Source organism: Arachis hypogaea, chromosome 1, assembly GCF_003086295.3.
Source record: "Arachis hypogaea cultivar Tifrunner chromosome 1, arahy.Tifrunner.gnm2.J5K5, whole genome shotgun sequence".
NCBI lineage: Eukaryota > Viridiplantae > Streptophyta > Magnoliopsida > Fabales > Fabaceae > Arachis > Arachis hypogaea.
The window spans coordinates 28,337,766-28,352,186 of NC_092036.1; the positions used below are offsets into that span (position 1 = coordinate 28,337,766).

The 14,421-nt window shown below is 38.4% G+C and overlaps 1 long non-coding RNA gene across 1 annotated transcript; it reads left to right on the top strand.

The window, feature by feature from the left end:
• The first annotated feature begins 5,381 nt into the window (after nt 1-5,381).
• Nucleotides 5,382-9,517, top strand: LOC112801109 (uncharacterized). Its single transcript, XR_003201754.3, has 3 exons — nt 5,382-6,005; nt 6,125-6,319; nt 9,305-9,517. It is a non-coding gene; the product is annotated as an uncharacterized lncRNA (long non-coding RNA).
• The last annotated feature ends 4,904 nt before the right edge of the window (nt 9,518-14,421 follow it).

Sequence of the window (14,421 nt, forward strand, 5' to 3'; positions counted from 1 at the left end):
TGAGGTTGGACTCAGTGGATGCTGTGGTGCAAGAGACTCTTGAAGAAGAAGAACTTAAAGGGTTAACAGAAGAAGAAGAGTCAGCATCAAGCGAAGAGGTTGCAACAGCTGAAACTCATGTTCATGGCACACTAGCGGGGAAGGATAAAAGAAAAGAAGCACCCAAACTTGAATTAAAGGCACTACCACCCACTCTCAAGTATGCATACTTAGGAGAGAATGAAAGCTATCCAGTGATCATAAATTCAGCCCTCAGCTACAAACAGGAGGAAGAATTACTTCAAGTCTTACAAAAGCATAAGGATGCCATTGAATGGACACTTGCTGACTTGAAGGGAATCAGTTCAGCCATATGCATGCATAAGATATTATTGGAAGATGATGCCAAACCTTCCATTCAACCCCAAAGGAGGCTGAATCCGATTATGAAGGAAGTGGTACAGAAAGAAGTCATGAAGCTGTGGTAGGGAGGAGTAATCTACCCAATTTCGGATAGCCCATGGGTCAGCCTTGTCCAAGTGGTCCCCAAGAAAGGAGGAATCACTATGGTACCCAATGAAAGGAATGAGCTAATCCCTACAAAAACTGTCATAGGATGGAGGATGTGTATTGATTACAGCAAGCTCAATGAATCCACAAGAAAAGATCATTTCCCACTTCCCTTCATGGACCAGATGCTAGAAAGACTTGCAGGACACGCATACTATTGTTTTCTAGATGGTTATTCAGGATATAACCAAATAGTGGTTGAACCAAGAGACCAGGAGAAAACATCATTTACTTGCCCATATGGGGTGTTTGCCTATAGGCGTATGCCATTTGGGCTATGTAATGCGCCAGCAACTTTTCAACGCTGGATGCTTTCCATCTTCTCAGATATGATAGAGAAGTACATTGAAGTCTTTATGGATGACTTCTCAGTATTCAGAGATTCCTTTTCTAATTGCCTAAATCATCTTGCCTTGGTATTAAAAAGATGTCAAGAGATCAATTTGGTCTTAAATTGGGAAAATGCCATTTTATAGTGACAGATGGAATAGTCCTTGGCCATAGAGTTTCTAACCAAGGTATTGAGGTGGACAGAGCTAAGGTGTAGCTAATTGAAAAATTACCTCCACCAAGTGATGTTAAGGCAATTAGAAGCTTTTTGGGGCATGCTGGCTTCTACAAAAGATTTATTAAAGACTTTTCAAAAATAGCCAACCCTTAAGCAATCTCCTTATGTCTGATACACCATTGATCTTTGATGAGAAGTGCATGCTCGCATTTGAAAACTTGAAAAAGAAGCTATCCTCAGCTCCTATCATCACCCCCACCTGATTGGAATTTGCCATTTAAACTGATGTGTGATGCATCTGATTTCGCAGTTGGGGCAGTGTTAGGACAGAGAAAAGAAAATTTGGTGCATGTCATATACTATGCCAGCAAGGTCCTCAATGACACTCAACGAAATTATACCACTACCGAAAAGGAGTTGCTGGCAATAGTTTTTTCATTTGACAAATTTAGATCATACCTCATTGGTTCTAAAGTTATTGTTTTCACTGATCACACAGCACTCAAATATCTATTTGCCAAACAGGAGTCAAAACCAAGACTAATCAGATGGATCTTATTGTTGCAGGAATTCAACATTGAGATTAGAGACAAAAAGGGTGTGGAGAACAAGGTAGCAGATCATCTATCCAGAATCCCTTGTGAGAAAGATGTTACACATGATGCAAGTGTAAATGAGTTCTTCCCAGATGAGCAATTAATGTTGGTTCACAAAGCACCCTGGTTTGCAGATATTGCCAATTTTAAAGCAGCTGGTGACCTACCCCCTAGGATCAACAAACATCAAAGAAGAAAACTCATCAATGATGCTAAGTATTTCATTTGGGATAAATCTTATCTCTTCAAGAAATGCTCAGATGGAATCCTTAGGAGTTGCATTTCAGAAGAAGAAGGACGGGAGGTCTTGTGGAGTTGTCATTAGCGCTAGCTATGGAGGTCATTTTGGAGGAGAAAGAACCGCAGCAAAGGTACTGCAATGTGGGTTTTTCTGGCCCACTATCTTCAAGGATGCTAAGGAAATGGTAAGGAGCTGAAATGAATGCCAAAGGGCTGAAAATCTGCCCAAGAGAAATCAGATGCCACAACAATACATTCTAGAACTTGAACTGTTCGATGTATGGGGAATCGACTTCATGGGACCATTCCCAACCTCATATTCGAACAAATATATCTTGGTGGCATTGGACTATGTATCTAAGTGGGTAGAGGCCGTGGCAACCCCAACAAATGACAATAAGGTGGTCATAAACTTTCTTAGAAAGAATATCTTCACCAAATTTGGAGTCCCACGAGCTCTCATCAGTGACGGAGGGAGTCATTTCTGCAATAGACCATTGGAGACCCTACTCCTAAGGTATGGGGTGAAGCATAAGGTTGCCACACCTTATCATCCCCAAACAAGTGGGCAAACTGAGATATCCAACAGAGAGTTAAAAAGGATCTTGGAAAAGACTGTGGGGGCATCAAGAAAGGACTGGACAAAAAAGTTAGATGATGCTCTTTGGGCATACAGGACAGCCTTCAAAACACCAATTGGGATGTCCCCATATCAACTGGTGTATGGAAAGGCCTGTCACTTACCATTAGAGCTGGAGCACAAGGCCTTTTGGGCTCTCAAGATACTAAACCTGGATAGCACTGCTGCTAGTGAAAAGAGGATCTTACAGCTGCAAGAACTGGAAGAGTTTAGGTCTCAAGTCTATGAAAACACCAAGATCTATAAGGAAAAAGCAAAAAGGAGACATGATCTCAACCTGGCACCAAGAAGTTTCGAAGAAGGACAACATGTGCTTCTCTACAACTCCAAACTGAAACTATTTCCTGGGAAACTCAAATCAAGATGGTCCGGGCCCTTTCTAGTCACAAAAGTCTCACCTTATGGACACATAGAAATCATGGAAGAAAGCTCAAAGAGGACATTCACTGTGAATGGGCAAAGAATCAAGCACTACTTAGGTAGCATGGGGGAAGAACCAAAATAGAAGTATAATCTCAACTAGAGAAACCACCGTTGAGCTAGCGACGCTAAAAAAGCGCTCTGTTGGGAGGCAACCTAACATGAGGTAGTCTCTTTTCATTATTGTCTTAATAAAGGACTCAAGTAGAACTCTCTGTATTGTGAGGAGCTAAGTTTGGTGTTGCACACCAAAACCTTCCAAGGGTGAATATGAGACTCTAAGTTTGGTGTTCCACCAAAAGACTCACCCTGAAGAGTGCATTGCAACCCTTCATTGATAAAGCATCTGCTCTAACAAACAGAGAAACTACTTGATGAATGTTTAATTTTTAATGCATTCTAAATAAAAGCACATGAGGTTTCTACATGTATTCAATTTGTTGCATTAGGCAAAGAGCTAAGTTTGGTGTTTAGACCCCAAACTAAGTTAAAAAAAAGAATTCACAGGCATACATGCATGCTAACCACTTTCTAAGTTATTGGGGAAACAAGCAACTTCCAATGGTTTTACAGGAGGTCAATCATTCTCAGGAAGGAACCATACATCATCATCTAAGGATGAATCAGATGCAAGGAAGTGCAAGTGGACATAAAGAAGACAAACATGGGAGAGGACATGAGCATTCCGATAAGTAAAAGGTAGTGGAGTTCCTTCCTTGTTTTATCTTTTGCATGTTTTAAATAAGGAAAATCATGTATGAAATAGAACATGCTTCCATAGTAGCTTAGGAATTTTTAGTTCTATTTTAAAGCTTTAGTTGCTTAGGTCTAAGTGTGTTAGTCTAGGCCCTAGCTTTCATTTTCATCTTGCTTATATGTACGCTTGCCATTCTAAGTCAATTAAAAAGAAAATGTTATGAAAAACAAGAGTGGAGTTATCTTGTGAAGAAGATTCTGAAAGTTTGTGGTATGGTCATTGGTAAGCTAAGTTGGTTCACCTATAAGGTATAGAGGCAACTATATGCTCTAAACCACATGCTTGAAACACATTCTATGAGACTAACCAAACAATAAGATCCCAATAAGAGAAGAAAAAAACAATAAGAGTTTGAAAAAGAAAGAAAAACAATAAGACATAATGCTAGGCACCAAGGGTTTGAATATTGAGGCATGTGTCTGTGGTGTCCATGTGCAAGGGATATGCTTGGATGAATAAGCTCTTAGGGGTGCCTTATTGATGCATGAAAACTTGTCTCTCAACAAATTTTCCTTCGGCAAGTATACCGAATTGTTGTCAAGTAAAACTCACAATAGAGTGAGGTCGAATCCCACAGGGATTGATTGGTCAAGCAACTTTAGTTAGAAGAATATGCTAGTTAAGCTAAACAGAATTGAGATTGAGATGCAGGAATTTAAATGACTAGAAAGTAAATAACAGAAATTAAAGTGCAGAATCTTAAATGGGGAGTTGGGATAATGAGCAGGAAATTAAATGGCAGAAAGTAAATAGAATGGGTAAGATCAGAAATGGGGAGATCATTGGGTTCAGGAGATGTTGCATTCTCCGGATCAAGTTCATTCTCATATCTTCCTCAATCAATGCATTCATTAATCTCCTTGGCAATCTTAAGTGATTGGATCCCAATTCCTTGGCAATCCAATCTCTCTAAGCTTGAACAATTGCCCAATTCCTTGATTTAATTGCTCATGGGAAGAGATGAAAGTGTGGTCACTGATTATACCACATGTATTTCCAAATCAAAGTGTTGGGAGGATTAAATGTGTAACAACCCTAGTTTTTGAAAATCAAATAATTAGTTATTTGTGATTTATTTTAAGAAAATTATTTTACTAAAGGTAATTAAATGGAGTTTCATCATAATTGGAGTTTAAATTAATTAGAATTCTTATATAATCTTTATTAGATATTTGGTATAATTGAAATTATAATTTTGATAAATGAAAAATAAGAAAGAATTGTATAATTTAATTTAAATAAATCCTATTTTGAATGAATTATGTTATTAATTTGAACTCCTAGAAATTATTTTATTAGAAATGATTAGATTGATATTTATAAATACTTTAAGTTTAAGTCAATTAATGTTTATGTACAATTTTTATTATGATTAATTACTTTATAAATTGAAATTAAAGTTTCGGGAAGATAGAAAAATAATAGAGATTTGTATGATTTAATCTAGAAAATTGATATTTGAATTTAAATTGTACTTTACAAAATATAATTAACTTGTTCATTTTTTAATGTAAATTAAAAATAATTGATTGAACTTAGCAATATGTTGATAAATAATGTTTCTAAATATTTTTAATAGAGTACATTTGATTTTAAAATTATCCTATCCTCCAATTTTATCAAAATATTTATTCATATCTATCCATATTCTTTTATAAAATCCTAATTCCTAAACCTAAATTCCCAAATTGGAAACCCTAAATTCCCTAATTCACTGACCCTAACAGCACCCTTACCCTCCTTCAACATAACACCACACAGAACGGAAGAAAGGAACGCATAGACAAAGGGAAGATGCTGCTGCTTCGCTGCCGTCGTGACCGCCGTGACCGCCGCACGAGAGGATCCCATGCCACCATCGTTAGCGTCGCCCAGCCTTACCCGCGCTTCTGTGTTTGCTGTAAGCCGTTCGTGGAGCTGCGAAGAGCATCATCGTCGCGCCCAACCCATTTCGCCGCCGTCGCTGCTAGCGCTCATCGCAGGAAGCATTGCCGTCGCTGTCAGAGATCGGTGTTCCCTCACCGTTGCTGCGTCGCTGTCGATGAAGCTTCTATCGCCGCCGTGAATTGCGAACAGAGGAGAGTGAGAGAGGCCGAAGATGCGAGAGAGAAGAGGTGATGAATGAAGTCGTCCCTGAAGCCTTGGCCGTTGCTACCAGAGGCGTGGAGGAAGGGAGGCAGAACCGCGAGATAGAGGATGCACTGTGACTATCATTGCTGCTGCGAGTGTGGTCCACCGTAAAGTTGCACGCCGCCATCGCCATCGGAAACCACCGTTAGAACTACTACTATTTTGGTAAGCTTACCCTGTTTTTGAGTCTTCCTTGTCGCCCAATTTGTCTCTACTGTGAAGCCTGTCATTGAGACTTTGTATTAAACAAAATTATCACCGTGAGTTACTCTGCACCGCCGCAGTTGCCACCGAGGTCGTTGGTGCTTGTCAAGAGTGCTATTCTGGTTCTGAATTGATTAGTTCATGCCACTGCTGCTGCTGAGAAGTGATCAGAAATGCCGCTGCTGTTAGTTCGGTTCAAGGTTGCTGTTACCACTGCGAATTAAAAATAAAAGAAGGCTTTGTTGCGTTTGATTATCGAATTTCGGCTAGTCGAGGTAGGGGATTTAACGTTTTTAATTTAGAATGCCTACAAAGTTATTGGATAAGTGCAAATGGTTAATAATAGTTAAGAATTTCTTAATTGATAAGAATGACTTGAAATGTGTTTGAGAATGGTTAGCTATTGTGATTTTTCTGAGTTATGATTTGAATTAAATGTGGCTGTGATTACTTTGAATTATAATTGAAATTAGATGCGGTTGTGAAATGTGACTGAATTATTGATTCTGCGATGAATTGGTTGAGATTCTGATTTTGAGTGAATTATTGACTTGTTTGATGTTGAAGGGGATATTTGATGAATGGGAATGGCTGTGAAGTTTACTTGTAACTAGTTGAGATTGGTTTTGGTGGTTATTGAAGGATTGGGACTAAGAGATTAAACTGTTTTGAGAACCTGTGATTTTCTGAAATAATATAGTAAATTTTAAGAGTATCTAAATAATTTTGTAATGGTTAGACTAATTCTCTGTGTCATGATTTATTGATTCTGACTTGGCTGTGATTGTGGCCGGTTCCACTGTTGTAAGTGATTGATTTGATGATTGTGCGTACTGAATGTGGTAAGGGATAGAATAAATGGTGTTACTTTTGTTGCTGAGCTTGCTGGTGTGAATTGATGAGTTATTGTGTGTTTGAATGATGATGAGTGTATATGGAAAATTACGCTTGGCATAGTGTAGAAAAGAAAAGGTTTGATGATGCTTAAGTACTTGATATCGTGTGAATTATTGATTCTGGGTTCTTGGGCTGTGTTGGCAATGAAGACAATTTTGAATAATTGGAAAGAGGTTAAACGTGTGATTTTGGAAGGGTTATAAGTTCAAATGTGGTTTTTGATAAGTAAGGTTGTTGAAAATGCTTAAGGCAGAATTTCTGCATACATGACAGTAGAAAGAATCAATTTCTGGGAGCATCCCAGGTCATATACTTGAATGAAACTATTTTTGCATGAAACTTTACTGTGTTTTGAGCATCTCATAAAAAATTCAGAATTTATTGATGAGTATTTTGGGAGAAATGAATTTTTGAAGATTGATGGTTTCTGCAGAAAATTCTGTTTCTTTACTGCAGAAGCACCAACTTCCAACTCACTTAACTTTCAATTCTGGTAAGTATTTGAGCTGAAACCAACGGCATTTTCAAACTTCCTGTGTTCACAATCTTCATTTTAAATTTCATGTCAATATCCTATTTAACCAAGTAGATATGTTGAAAAGAGTATGGATAACTCACTGGATTTTGGAAACCGAATTCTAAAAGGCCTGGCTGTGTTTCTCACTTCATAACTTTTTCATATGACATGGTATTAATCTGGAATTTGATTCAATAAAAAGCTAAAAGAGTCTTGTTTGAGATCGTGAATTTTGAAAGGCATTGGGTGAAAACTGGATTTTTAAGGAATTTACCAAACTTACTACTTGCTGCTGTTTTTCTGCATTTTCTTAGGAAACAATAACAGAATTTTAAGAGAGATGGTACAAGTTTTTATTGTGACCAAATTACCTCAACACCAAGTTTCTTGGAATACTAGTTTATTGAGTTTAATTTTGAAAGAATCCTATGATAAATGAAAGTTAGTTACGAATTGATAAGGTGAAAGTTGAATTGATATTGGAAAGGTTGAAGAGAGTTTGGTAAATTGTTTTGTTGGGACCCGTAAGGGTGGCTAAGCCCGAGTTTTAGGGGAGGTGCTGCCGGAATTTTGTAAAATCTGAGGTTTTACTTAAGAAAGAGTTTTATTTGATTACCTCTAATGAGAGGTTATCTTTTGAAAGGAGTTTAATGAATTTAAAATAAATAATTTTCTTGAGCCTTTTGATAGAGAACTAAACTGAAAAGTTGTTTTAAAGTTGGCTTGACCCAAGATTGCCAAAGTAGAGATTATGAACTGAAATGAGGATTAAGACAAATGCTTGAGAAAGTTAAGAAAGGTTTAGGAATATGTGTTAAGGATTCAAAGGGAAAGAGGAAATGAAGATTGATTTGTGGATTGTTGAGGTTGAGAAAGGATAACGAAAAACGATAAAAGGCGGGAATACCCCATGAACTGTTAATTGTTTAACTACGGGGGACACCCATGGACTGATAATTGGTTGAATTCGGGAAGTACCCACGAACTGAATGATCATTGATCTCGGGGAAACCCATAAATTGTTATTTGTTTTATAAGCGGGAAAAACCCACGGACTGATAATCATTGATTACGGGAATAACCCATGAATCGTTGTATGCCGATCTCGGGTATAACCCACAAACTGAAGATCACTATGTTATTGTGTATTGATCTCGGGGAATAACTCACGAACTGAAGATCTCTGTTTTATTGTTGTGAATTGATCTCGGGGACGCCCACGAACTGAGGATCACTGTTTCCCCTTGTGCGTATATTATGGGGTCGGGCTTTGCGCCGACTGCCGGTAGTCACGGAGTGGTATTTTTACCACCGACACATATGCACTAAGGACACAAAGGGAAGCCATATCTGGGACTTGTTCCTAGGTAATGTCGGGTTGCAGGGTGTAAACCGACACGTGAGCTCATGGCCTGCTTAGGACAGACATGCATCATATTAGTTGTGTATTTGCATTTGGTTGCATTGCTTGTATTACCTGTTTGTGATTGTGTTGTTTGTCTTATTGTGATTTGTTTGTGTGTTGAATTGAGTTTCTTACCTGTGCTAGTAGTTTGTGAATGGATAGAGATGATTAATATCTGTTGTTATGACTTTGAATCAGTTATGTGGCTGAAAGGTATTTAATATGACAAGTTTTGCAATTGAGATCAGTTTTGGGTTTATAAATTCAAAGAAAATAATTATTTAACTAAAGTAAGATTGACAAGTATTTCAAAGGGTTTGACAAAGATGGACTATTAAGCAAAGTTAATTATTTGCATGTTAATCATTACTTTTACGGCATTCCCATTCCCTACTGAGAACGTGTGGTTTGTTCTCACCCCAAAATCTTCCACCCTTTCAGTGACACAGGTTCGAAGACTCCGTTTGAAGCTGCAGGCGATTATAGATCTCATTTATGAGTTAAGTTTATGACTCGAGTTATTTTCATAGAAGTTCCCTCGCTCTTATTGCTTAACATTTTATTTTATACAGAGGGATAGGATTTGTATGTGAGTTTTATTTGAAATCTTTTGTATGACAGATATTATTATTAATGATTATGTGATTATTATTACTTGGTGATGCTTGCTATATGATTTGATAAATAAAAACAAAATTTTCTGGTATTTTTACTAAAACAAAATCGCGATATCGAACTAAAGGCTCAATAGTAAATAGTTAATAAAGGAAAACAGGTTGGTAACATCTTACTTTCGGTACGATCATGACGTTCTGGAAGTTGGGTCGTTACAAAATGTCACAATATCCATCCAAACTCCAATTTGGTCCAACATGAGAAAGCATTTCTAGCATGATTTCCTCATCCCTTTTCCAAGGTTCAAAGGAGATCCAATTATGGAGAGTTTCTTTTCCAAGACAACTAATCAATTGAATTAAGATCGAAAGCTTTCTAGTAAGATCAAGAGAAAAGAAAGAAGAAGAAGAATAAGAACTATAATTGATCCATCAAATTACAATAGAGCTCCCTAACCCAATGAAAGGGGTTTAGTTGTTCATAGCTCTAGGAATAAAAAATGGCAGAAAAGAAGAATCCATGCTAAAAGTACAGAAAAGTAAATAGCAGAGAGTAGTTCCCAAAAGTGCTAAGCTCCTCTCTAGTTCAAAACTACTCCTATTTATACTACTCCTCATGATCTTCTAGTAAGTTCTTCAAGTCTTAGATGTGGGCTCTGGACCTTGAGTTGAAGCAATTCTCATCTTTAGTGGGCCCAGCTTGCAGAGAAATAAGAATTAGGCTTGGGCATTTAGTGAGATTAACGTTGGGTAATATTTTGAGTGCAAGAACGTTAGTGGCATTCACTTTTTCCACTAACGTTCCACCCTTATATACCCACGTTAATTCCAACGTTAGAAATCTTAACGTGACTTCTAACGTTTCTTACTCAATCCTTGGCCAACGTTAATGGGACTCACTTTTCCCATTAACGTTGGCTTGTGCCCCTTTACGCAAACGTTAGTGGGAATCACTTTTCCCATTAACGTTGCTTGTCTCTTGCCCCTACGTTAGATTTCACGTTAGCTTGGCTAACGTAGCTCTTAACGTGGGTCTCTATCACCTTCGAGAGCGTTAGTGACACTCACCTTTGTCACTAACGCTCCAATTGCCTTAAGTCCCTACGTTAGAACCCACGTTAACTAAGTTAACGTGGTTCTTAACGTAGTAATGAAGCCATCTCCCAACGTTAGTGACAAAAGTGAGTGTCACTAACGTTGGTTGTTTGAATTCAACTCCACATTAACTCTCACGTTAACAATCTTAACGTGAGAGTTAATGTAGGCAATGCTAATGATCCAACGTTAGAGACAAAAGTGAGTGTCACTAACGTTGGCGTTGTTGATCCTCTTCCACGTTAGAGTTCACGTTAACTAAGTTAACGTGACTCTTAACGTGGGGCATTGCCTAGTTTCCCAACGTTAGTGGTGTTCACTTTTACCACTAACGTTGAGGAGAAACGTTATTAGAGTTCATGTTTCTCGTTAACGTGGAGTCCTCTTTTTCTTCTACGTTAAGTACCACGTTAACTTAGTTAACGTGGCTCTTAACGTAAGCTATGAATGGCTTCGCAGGCGTTATTGGTGATCACTTTTCTCATTAACCTTGCAAGCTCTTTGCCATCTCACGTTAGTAGTCACGTTAACTAAGTTAACATGAATGCTAACGTGGTTCTTCCATGCTTCATTTGTCCTGAAATCAAGCAATTAAAGTGCATCAAAGCTCTAGCTAAAGTCATGAGATTATGCATCATCAAATTCTCATGCAATTCTGGCAAAAATCTCATGAAATCATGCAAAATTCACAATAGTTGCTTAAATGAAGGTGTAAGTGTATTTTCACCCAAAACTTGCCTTATTCACTAGGAAAATGCATGAAACTACCCTAAAACAGTAAAGAAAAGGTTAATGAAACTGGCCTAGATGCCTTGGCATCACTTATCACTTGGTAACTTGGGTTAACTAATCCGGGATTATCAGCTGAAAGTCCACTATCTAGAGTAACCCTTGGTACAGAGCACTTAGTGACCCAAAGAGGTGCTGGACACCAAGGTCTCAAGAAAGAAAAATGACAAACCATATGCCTGTGGTGTGTATGTATGGGGAAAAGAGGCTTGAGGAAGTAAGTCCTTAGGGGTGTCTCAACACCTAGCACCTTGAACCAACTGGTTCGGGAGTGTTGGCTGAAAGCTTATCATAAAGAGACGCCCTTTTACAAAGCACTTAGCCTGAAAAAGAATGCAATAAACTTTGGAAAAGAAGGAAGGATCAATAATAAGAAGTCTCAAATGATACAATCAAGCAAGTGTTCAAGGGCATGATAAAGGCCTGGAAACCAGTAATGGAATGAACCTAAGTTGCTATGCATGAAACCCCATAAAACCAAGGACTTAACTTCCACAATAATGACTCATTTCTCTTGTCATTTCATTCATCATTCTCATGTTTCAGTACTTGCTTAGGGACAAGCAAGCTTTAAGTTTGATGTTGTGATGCCAGGACATCTAGGCCAGTTTCACTGACCTTTTTTTTACTGTTTTAGGGTAGTTTCATGCATTTTCTTAGAAAATAAGCAAGTTTTGGATGAAATTACATTTACACCTTGATTCAAGCAACTATTGTGAATTTTACATGATCTCATAAGGATTATGCAAGGATTGAATGACAAATTGTTGATGCATAATCTCATGACTTGGACTAGAGCTTTGATGCTCTTTATTTGCTTGATTTTAGGACAAAGGAAGCAAGGAAGAACCACGTTAGTAGCCACGTTAATCTAATTAACATGACCACTAATGTGGAATGGGAATGAGCTTGCAACGTTAATGAGAAAAGTGATCGCCAATAACATCTTCAAAGCCATCATAGCCCACGTTAATTGCCACGTTAACTACATTAACGTGGTAGTTAACGTGGAGGAAAAGAGAGCTCCAGCGTTAGTGGTAAAAGTGAATACCACTAACGCTCCAAATTGGCAATTGGCCACGTTAAGAGTCACGTTAACTTAGTTAACATGAACTCTAACATGGAAGGGGAAGACAACGCCAACGTTAGTAACACTCACCTTTGTCACTAACATTAGATTAAGCCAATATTGCCCACGGTAGTGGTCACGTTAAGACCACTAACGTGAGAGATAACATGGAGCTAAGTATGATGAGCCAACATTAGTGACACTCACCTTTGTCACTAACGTTGGAGATGGCATTCACTACCACGTTAGTGGCCACGTTAATCCAATTAACGTGAGCTCTAACGTGGGAAGGAGAGGCGTTTGGAGCGTTAGTGACAAAGTTAAGTGTCACTAATGCTCTCGAAGCTTAGGCATGCCCACGTTAAGAGTCACATTAGTTATACTAACGTGAACTCTAACGTAGGGAAAGGGGGCACAATGCAATGTTATTGGAAAAGGTGATCCCCAATAACGTTTGCGAAGGACAAAGAGGCAACGTTAGTGGTCACGTTAGTGCCACTAACGTTGAAGTTAACGTGGACCATTTGGGATTAGAACATTAGTGAAAAAGGTGATTGTCACTAACGTTCTCAAACCCACATTTTTACTTAACATTAACACCACTAATGTCCTAACTAACGCCTATGCCTAACTCACACTTTTCTGCAAGCTGAGCCCACTGAAGATTGTAACTACTTCAACTCAAGATCTAAGGCCCATATCCAAGACTTGAAGAACTCACTAGAAGATCAAGAAGAGTAGTATATATAGGAGTAGTTTTGAACTATAGAGAAGCTTGGCACTTTGGGGAACTACCCTCTGTATATCTACTTTTTTGCATTTTCTTGTTTAGCATGTATTCTTCACTGCCATTTTCCATTTCCAGAGCTATGAACAACTAAACCCCTTTCATTGGGTTAGGGAACTCTGTTTTAATTGATGGATCAATTATAGTTCTCATTCTTCTACCTCTTTCTTTTCTCTTGATTTACTAGAAAACTTTCGATCTTAATTCAATTGGTTAGTTGTCTTGGAAAAGAAACTCTCCATAATTGGATCTCCTTTGAACCTTGGAAAAGGGATGAGGAAATCATGCTAGAAATGCTTTCTCATGTTGGACCAAATTGGGGTTTGGATGGATATTGTGACATGTAATCCTCCCAACACTTTGATTTGGAAATACATGTGGTATAATCAGTGACCACACTTCATGTCTTCCCATAAGCAATTAAATCAAGGAATTGGGCAATTGTTCAAGCTTAGAGAGATTAGATTGCCAAGGAATTGGGATCCAATCACTTAAGATTGCCAAGGAGATCAATGAATGCATTGATTGCGGAAGAGATGAAAATGAATTTGATTCAGAGAATGCAACATCTCTTGAGCCCAATGAATCCCCCATTTCTGATCTTACCCATTCTCTTTAGTAATTTAGTGACCTCTTTCTGCACCACCTCCTTCATGGCTGGATTCAGCCGCCGTTGTGGTTGAACCACTGGTTTGGCATTATCCTCCAGTAGGATCTTGTGCATGCATCTGGCTGGGCTAATGTCCTTGAGATCACTAATGGACCACTCAAGAGCTGTCTTGTGTGTCCTTAGCACCTGAATTAGCACTTTCTCTTCCTGTGGTTCTAAGGCAGAGCTTATGATCACAGGAAAAGTTTCACCTTCTCCCAAAAAAGCATATTTTAGAGATGGTGGTAGTGGTTTGAGCTCGGATTTGGGAGGTTTCTCCTCTTCCTGAGGAATTTCCAGAGGTTCTTTTATTTCCTCTGGTTCCTCCAGATCAGGCTGAACATCTTTAAAGATGTCCTCTAGCTCTGATTCGAGACTCTCAGCTATACTGATCTCCTTTACCAGGGAGTCAATAATATTAACTTTCATGCAGTCTTGTGATGTGTCTGGATGCTTCATTGCTTCAACAATATTCAGCCTAAACTTATCCACATTAACCCTCAGAGTCACTTCCCCTTTTTGGACGTCAATAAGGGTTCGTCCAGTTGCTAGGAA